Below are 8345 nucleotides of genomic sequence, written 5' to 3'. Positions count from 1 at the left end.
GTGCACATACTCCTCTGTGATGTTCACCTTCTCTGGACACATAAATTTACAACCTTCACCCACAAAAATCCTTGAGCAAGTCAATTTAATTCCAGTTAACTTTAAAGTGTCACACTTTGGTCCTTTCATTTATGGCATATGCTGCTCAAACACACATTTGTTAAAAAGTACAATAACAGCAATATTTATCGTAGTGAAATTCTGACAAAAGTTGTTATTCTTGTAATTTTGAAATAATTACATAGTGACTTCCTCGCCAAACATACGTTTAAATGAAAAAGTGACCAGTGTTTAGGAGAATTACGTAAATTCTGTATAACTAGACTGGATGAATTGAAAATGTTTACTGAATTGTGGATCTTGCCAATTCGGACACTACAGTTCTCTTTGCTTGCGTCCAGAAACTATTCCTATGAAACCGTTGATGTTGTGATACAGTATTAATATGTCAACCATAGGTTCACTATATTGATGTTGTGATACCATATTAATATGTCAACCATAGGTTCACTATATTGATGTTGTGATACAGTATTAATATGTCAACCATAGGTTCACTATATTGATGTTGTGATACAGTATTAATATGTCAACCATAGGTTCATTATATTGATGTTGTGATACAGTATTAATATGTCAACCATAGGTTCACTATATTGATGTTGTGATACAGTATTAATATGTCAACCATAGGTTCACTATATTGATGTTGTGATACAATATTAATATGTCAACCATAGGTTCACTATATTGATGTTATGATACAGTATTAATATGTCAACCATAGGTTCACTATATTGATGTTATGATACAGTATTAATATGTCAACCATAGGTTCACTATATTGATGTTATGATACAGTATTAATATGTCAACCATAGGTTCACTATATTGATGTTATGATACAGTATTAATATGTCAACCATAGGTTCACTATATTGATGTTATGATACAGTATTAATATGTCAACCATAGGTTCACTATATTGATGTTATGATACAGTATTAATATGTCAACCATAGGTTCACTATATTGATGTTATGATACAGTATTAATATGTCAACCATAGGTTCACTATATTGATGTTATGATACAGTATTAATATGTCAACCATAGGTTCACTATATTGATGTTATGATACAGTATTAATATGTCAACCATAGGTTCACTATATTGATGTTATGATACAGTATTAATATGTCAACCATAGGTTCACTATATTGATGTTATGATACAGTATTAATATGTCAACCATAGGTTCACTATATTGATGTTATGATACAGTATTAATATGTCAACCATAGGTTCACTATATTGATGTTATGATACAGTATTAATATGTCAACCATAGGTTTACTGAAGGACAATCAATTTACTCATCGCACTTCAGCAAAACAGACACCTGTTTGTCTGCCCAGGGTAAAGACATCTAGAATTGAGATATAGTTGTCCCGAGTTTTGAAATAACAATCAGAGAAAGGCAGCCACTCAACCAGTCAAAGGGATTATCTGTAATTTTTACAGCACGCCTGCAACTGAAAGAACGAAGCATATTCAGCATGGCATCACGTGTCCAATCTGCGACCCTACAATAAGCAGCCCTATATTTTAATTACTAAACCAGGCCCTGCCCAAGTTCTTAAAAGATCTATTAATTTATTTTATCAATTGATGTTACTAAGCTATGTATGTTAGGTGAAAGTAATGTTTGGTTGTTTGCTTTTGTTTAAAGCGCAAAGCTGCACAGTATGTTGGTTGCGCTATACCCATTGCAGGAGTCGAACTCTGAAAAAATTTAACAATAAATTCTTTTTATTGTTATTTATATTCAGCTGTCTTACTATTAACAAGACTGACCTGTTAGGAACGTTTCCTTATTTGGGCTAATCGTCCTTAATTTTACCAACGAGTAGTGGAATTGACCGTTATATTATAAAGTATGTTCAATGACGGGATTCAAACTCACGACCCACAGACTACGAGTCGAGCGCCCTGACTACTCGATCATGTGGACCGTAAAGGTTTCTATTCCACAGTTCTTCGCTAAGACAGTTGTAAGTCAAAGGATATACAAAGGTACGATTCCCCTCGGTAGACTCAGCAGATAGCCCGCTGTGGTTTTGGTGTGAGTAAAACACAATTCTATCTGTTAAAGAGTTCCATGAAATGTGAAGTTATAGCTAAGGCTTATTCAAATTTTAAAAGTGACTATAATTGTTCGCGAGATTAATTAACACGAACATGTCTTTGACAAAAAGATTGTGACGAAAAACTTGAATTTAGCTAAGACTAATTCGAATTAAAATAACTTTGTGTTTTTAAACAAGAAACAACAATGATAAACTTTGATTCTCTATATATATCTAAAAAAAAAGTAACAGCATAAAACTGTTTCAAACTTTTTTAAATCGTTGTAGAGGTCTGTTTAAAAGGTGTTTCATGTTTTTGTAATTTAATCTGAAAAAAAAAAGTCTAACTGAATAAGACGTTTTGAATCACGTAATAAAATCCTTAGTAGGTGGTTTGAAGAGGACGAAAAATCAATGTGGGATGGAAATATTATAAAATATATAAATTGTTATGACAAGAGTTGGTATTTCATTTATACATCTCGTATTCTTTTGGGGGCAGGAGAGGGGATGAAGGATGTGATTATTATGGATTTTAACTTCGTTATAAACACAATAAAATTTACGTAATCAACCTGTTTTGCAGATCCACAGGCTAATGTGCAAAATTACAAAAAATAGAAATTTAAAATCGAGTTTTAATTATGAACTCCAATACGATGTATTTGATAAAACCATTTTCAAACAACGAGATAGGTTTAAATCAGTGAATCTTCAGGACTATTGAAAAATTAGACGACAGAACACAAAATATAAATCCTATATTATTTTCCTTCACTTTATATAAGCCTATTTTGATTTAACTATTTGTGCAACATTTGCCATTTTCTCGTGTTATAATTTATATATTCAAATTTCCTACGTGTGTATAATTTTACAATCTTTAAAACATACTTTATATTTGGTACAAATATTTTAACAACAATATTCTTACCTTCTAGACAATTTAGTCTAACAGGTTAGTACAAAATACGTGCAGAAAGTTCTAAATTATTCATAGAGTTATAAATAGAGAGAGAGAGGGAGCTCTGGTCACGTGACTGTGTAACGACACAGAGAAGTTGCCGCCATTGTCAAAACGGGAATAGAAGTCCAAATATCACTGATGGATAACTGCCCACTTCTCAAACAATGCCATAGAGCTGTGCTTGTTTTAATTGCACAAATAAGCGTAAAAAGGCTTCGAGAATCTCCTTCCATAAGTAAATATTCACATTTATGAACTTTTCTTTCAAAATGAAGGCTTTGAAGTTCGAGCAATTGCAAACTGTCGTCTACTTTACGTCTGTCAAGGGCCAAACTGTATTGTAATACACTAATTTCTACTAGATCTACTAAACTATACACCGTAGGCCTAATTAAGATACTAGACGTTAGAATTGAGTTTGATACGGTATTGATTTAGACTGAGGTATTAAATATACCAGTATTTAAGTATGAATAAGCGATCAAGCAGCCAAATCGTGAATGGCAATAGCCGCTGGTAAGAATTACACGCAGACTAAACAAGTTTTTGGTCCCAATGTTGTTTTTTTCTTGTCCGATTTTAAAATTTGAAAAGAAGATTTTAGATAGATGTTGCGGAGAACATGGGAAAGTATATCCCCAAAAACAGTTACAGGACAATTTCATTATTAGGTTCTTTTCTGATGAAGCGTTCGTCAACAATGGTTGAAGAATGTAAGTCGTGAAATATTTCAGCCATCCAGACATCACAGGGTGTGCAGTGAACAGTTTTTGGCAAAAGTTTATATAAGAGGTATAAAACTACTTGTACAATACTGTTAATACTTATCAATATTTTTGGAAAGAATACTCATATTTTTATTTTTGAAAACATCAATCAATGACTTTATAATATATGTAAAGTAATAATAATAACTGCCTTTATAATATATGCAAAATAATAATAATAACTGCCCTTATAATATATGTAAAACACATAATAATAACTGCCTTTATAATATATGTAAAATACGTAATAATAACTGCCTTTATAATATATGTAAAATACGTAATAATGACTGCCTATGTTTGTTACTGTTTATAGGACATGTATATTTAGTTTCAGGTCTGTTTAAAAAATAAGATAACAAACTTCCAGTGGCCTTCTTTGTTAAAACCTGGTGCAATCACAAAATTAAAAAAAAACAAAACAGTTTTTATTTATTTCCAGGAGTGCATCCAAGAGACATAAAAGAATATGACATCTTGAAGTATGAACCTCTGGCAGTGCCTACCATCTTTCCAGATCATCCTCGACATAAGCAAGTTGTACAGTCACAAAGTAGATCACCTCCAAGAAAACGAGCTCCTGAAATCAAGAAAACATGCCCAGTAGCTGCCAAAAAGATGAAAAGACATCACGTGTCGAGCATTCATATTGTTCAACTGTCCCAGTGGAAGATCAGCTTGAAACAAGTAAGAACAAGCTAAAAAAAACACAAAACAGCTTGAAAGTATGCACGCAAAAAATGTATTCTTTACTGTAATTTCAAGAAATGTATGAGATGTAATAAATTGAATATATAACTCAAAAAGGTGATTGACGACGTAAAAAGCTAGAACTATGACATGCTAAATATCCCGACTGACCAGATATAGCAGGTCTCCAGTCCGAGTAAGACTTCCAGAAAGGATTTCCGGCTCATAACAGCGAGGGCCAAAACAGCACTGGCAGAATATTAGTCTTTATCATTGTGATTCATTGTGTGTGATAAAAATGTTGGTTAGAACTGGTGACAAGGGATTCCTCATACTTAAATCATTTATTTGTAGGTAGTTTTAGTTATTGAACATAAAGTTAGTTTTGGTGGTAGTGAATTCTATAAGGGTTGATAATTGGTTACTGGGGATGTTTTTCACAAGAAATCAATTCAGCCTTACACCCACCGCTATACTGGTACAGGTATGTTGACGATACAATTACTGAATTCACATCTACAGAACGCACACTTAGTTTTTTTGCAATCACGTTAACTCGATACACCCCAACATTAAGGTCACCTGTGAACAGGAAAAAACTAAACAAAAAACATTTCTTAACCTCAAAATCACTAGAACTGATACACAATTCAAAACAGAGATATACAGAAAAATCACCCGTACTGTATTATACATTCCCTGGGACTCAGCACATGAAACAAAACAAAAACTCAAAATATTAAACAACCAAATAAACACAGCCACAAAACTATGTTCACCCGGTAAAATTAACGATGAAATCAACAAAATAAAACAACACTTCATCAACATCAACAAGTTTCCTCAAAAAACCGTGGAAACATTATACGCACACACCTAGACCAACAACAAACAAACAACAATAAATTCCAAGATACAACAAACTACAAAACCTTATACTGCTGCATACCATATGTTCCCAACATCAGCAAAAAAATAACCAATTTTGGGGAAACTTATAACAAAACACAACATTCCAGTAAACAACAAATTTATTCAAAAACCAGGTACAAAACTGAAGTCCATACTATGTAAAAACTACACTGACAAACACAACACCAATATAATTTATAAAATACAATACAACTACCACGGCTTCTATATTGGAGAAACAAGTAGAAAAATGGAAACCAGATTCAAATAGCACAAAAAAACACACCTTCACACGTTTTTAACATTGAAAATCAAATAAACACAACATAAACATAGAAAACACTCAAACACTAAATAAACAAACATAAACAAATGCAAAATCATAGAAGACCTACTTATACAGCAACTAAAACCAAAATTAAACCAATATAAAGGAACACTTTTATACCTATACTAGTTAATAACCTAACACCCACCTGCAACGCACCCTACAATCCGATACCCATTTATACTCTCGTTTTTACGTGTCCGTCAACGGTCATATTCAAACTCTCTCTTTCTTAACCTGAGGAAGGTCGAAACGTTGTTCTCTCCTAATCAATAAAAGTGTTAATACCCATACCAGCAGTTCTGAGATACATTTTTATTTCAAGTGAGTTTTTCGTCATCAAGAATTTCTCTCTCACTGTTTATAACTCTACGCTTTCTACTCTTTACGCTTTCTAACATATTTTTAAAGCAACTAGAGGATATGAAAAACTGATTAAAAAAAACCCACTGTACAACTGGAAGGTTATTTCGAATATGATGTTGATAGAGACTTACTTGTAACCTTAAAAGTTTTTTAACATAAACGTCTTTTAGCAGGTAGATTTTAAAACATGAATAATATTTGCAGAATTGTAATTAAAAAACAACAACTTAATTTAACCCTCAAATTACAGACAATTATTCATGTTATTGCTACGAGTGAGAATCCACATATTCAGTAATTTAACATTTTTTGGATGTCATCCAACTCATTGTAAATAAAGAGCAAAAAATTGAAATCATTCATTTTCTGTAAAAATTTGAGTGGTCAAACAATAAGAAGATGAATTAATTATAATATTATAATACAGTGTTATTTGTGTGACGCAAATGTGATTATATATTACACAACCTGAAATTTAATGATTTATAAGCAGTTTCGCCCATAAATGGTTTATAAAATGTACTTTGAAATTAATTATACCAATTGTAACTGGTATTCAAAGAGTAAGCATTTACCCCCTTCCCCTTCCGAACTTGTCCTCAGAGGTATTTACTGTTAGGACACTAAAGAGTCTTTTTCTATTACAAGAAAAAACAGAAGAAAAAACACGATCTCATTGATATTAGGTTCATTAATTCGGCCATCTGGAGGAGCCGCTTATTTTAACCACTCACACCATTATAAAGTAGCGCGTTGCCTCTGTCTGTCAGTCAGTAAACACTAAAATGACGTCAAGTTTAATGTTATAACTTGTACTGCTGTGACGTCAGTAAAATGTGCGTCTGCTAAGAATCACGAGAATAATTATGCACTCTGCGGGCTACGACTCAGCGTGACAAATGAATTCAAAAACAAGAAATAAAAATATTTGTTACTCTTAATTTACGTTTTATTTATACTTGAAACAACACTTTATGGAACCCTGTGGTAGTACATTTAGTATATAATAGTAATTTATAAATTCAGAAGGTGTCATACTAGAACAAGTGTTTCATCATCTCATGATATTTGAAAGTCTTTGCAATTCCACTTAAATCTTTGTATAATTTTTAAATGTTTCAGAATAAGCTTTAATTTATGTATTTAAATCCGATATATATATATATATATGTATATACATGTGCGTGTTTTAAAATATATTTTATTATGTGTATTTGGTGTTGAATTCTTACTTTTATATATACATCAGTCTAGCATACACACGAAAATATTTTACGCCCCCTAAGCACTCAAGATTACTTTTCGGATATGAAGTGTTCCACTTCATAAAGTGGAAATAAGATGTTACATGTATAGCACTTTATATACATGTGTAACAAACGAGATTTGTATGGTAAAATTTGTTTGTTTGGAATTTCGCGCAAAGTTATACAAGGACTATCTACACTAACCGTTCGTAATTTAGGGGTTTAAGACTAGAAGAAAGGCTGTTAGTCATCACCACCCATCGCCAACTCTTGGACTACTCTTTTACCAACGAATAGTGGGACTGGCTGTCACAATTTTTGCATTTTCATAAATCTGCAAATTTCGCTGTTGTTAATTCATAGTGAGTACTGTCAATTTATAACTACTATAAATTTAAAAAATCAGATATCCAGTTTAAAGTACCACCATTATATGCCCCGAGACACAGGTAGGTAAGTCTGAAAACATATAACACTAAAAGAAGGTTTAGATAACTTTGGTGGGCACAACACACATAGCTTTGTGCTTAACTGAAAACAAACAAACAAACCCATAAGGGGTTAACATCATGCTTAATATTCCAGTCTGTTGTCTGCTGACATGATGGGGCGCTATTCTCGTAACCTACGGATAACAGGATAGAAACCCGTCGCCGAATATGCTCGCCTTTTCAGCAATGGAGTTTTTATAATATGATGTTCAATCCCACAAGAGAAACTTATAAGTTCGCGATGACTTCGAAGGTAGGGACAGTTAGCACAGATATCACTCGAATAGTATTTCACGAAATTACACGAAACACGTAATATTTCAGCTTCGCTGAGCTTTAAAACTTAGTAGTGCATCATTGATTAATGAACCGGAAATTAGCTTTAAAACCTGATACTGCATTATTGGTAAATGAGCCGTAAATTAATATGGAATTCATCCATTCAATG

This window comes from Tachypleus tridentatus, chromosome 7 (genome assembly GCF_004210375.1).
Source record: "Tachypleus tridentatus isolate NWPU-2018 chromosome 7, ASM421037v1, whole genome shotgun sequence".
Lineage (NCBI taxonomy): Eukaryota > Metazoa > Arthropoda > Merostomata > Xiphosura > Limulidae > Tachypleus > Tachypleus tridentatus.
This window is presented reverse-complemented; position numbering follows the sequence as displayed.